This window comes from Fukomys damarensis, unplaced genomic scaffold (genome assembly GCF_012274545.1).
Source record: "Fukomys damarensis isolate Sample0158 unplaced genomic scaffold, DMR_v1.0_HiC HiC_scaffold_33420, whole genome shotgun sequence".
NCBI lineage: Eukaryota > Metazoa > Chordata > Mammalia > Rodentia > Bathyergidae > Fukomys > Fukomys damarensis.
In genome coordinates, this window is record NW_022934332.1 from 1 (window position 1) to 1015 (window position 1015).

General features: G+C 35.7%; 1 long non-coding RNA gene across 1 annotated transcript; it reads left to right on the forward strand.

Annotated features, from left to right (window-relative positions):
* Positions 1–12: 12 nt before the first annotated feature.
* Positions 13–1008, forward strand: LOC104857872. Its single transcript, XR_778998.2, has 3 exons — positions 13–353; positions 452–510; positions 615–1008. It is a non-coding gene; the product is annotated as an uncharacterized LOC104857872 (long non-coding RNA).
* Positions 1009–1015: the final 7 nt, after the last annotated feature.

Consider the following 1015-nt stretch of genomic DNA (forward strand, 5'->3'; position numbering starts at 1 on the left):
GTTAAGGTTTATTGAGTATTTTTATTGATTCAAGTAATGTATCAAGCCTGATGCTGTGAAAATTAAAGACTAATAAAAAACTGACGTATCAGAAGCATGTATTAATATTAGCTTTTTTGTTTTTTTGTGGTACTGGGGATTGAACTCAGGACCTTGTGCTTACAAGGCAGGTGCAGTGCTGCCAAACTAAATCCCTGGCCCCAGCTATTGTTTTTAATAAGTTGGTTTTATTAGCTTTTATTATTAATACACTGTTGGCATTTTTATCTGTTTAAGCTTTCATTAATCTGAGTTTCTCCTTTAAACAGTGTATTGAAAATGTTTCTCGGCAGAATTGTCCAATATGTTTGGAGGTAAGGTAAACTTTTCACTTTGGAAGCCTCCCTTCTTGATTTAGAATACTTAGGTGTTGATATCATCTTTATATAGCACTCACGTTTTCCTTTTGTAGGACATTCATACATCCCGTGTTGTTGCTCAGGTCTTGCCATGTGGACATCTTTTACATAGGTAAAAATGTTTTCCTCCTTACATATGTTTTAAAATAGTGGAGTTAGTTTTTGGAAAGGAAATGGGCATTCGTTTTACTAAAATACTGTTATATTTTCTTTCAGAACGTGTTATGAAGAAATGTTGAAAGAGTGAGTTTTGATGGAATTTTAAAAACTTATAATTGTAAGATGTCTTTCCTTTGTGTGTGTGTAAGTAAGGAGGTGGGCAAATGTGACTGCTGCTTACACATTATTGGGCATGACAGATGTTTATGTTGAGATCAGTAGGGTAGATGAATGGTATTAAACTGGCCACAGCATCTTGAGGATATGTGACTGTACCTGAATTCCAGTTTCTCTTACGCCTTATGTACTCCCACAACTCAAGACAGATACTTGTTGTTTAGCCATGCTTGTCAAGGAACACTCTCCACCAGAGGCAGTCATGGTATTCTGAAAACACTGAGGAGGGTGCTAAAAATGTTGTCAGGTCATGGAAAACTGGTAAAGAATTTACTTAAAAG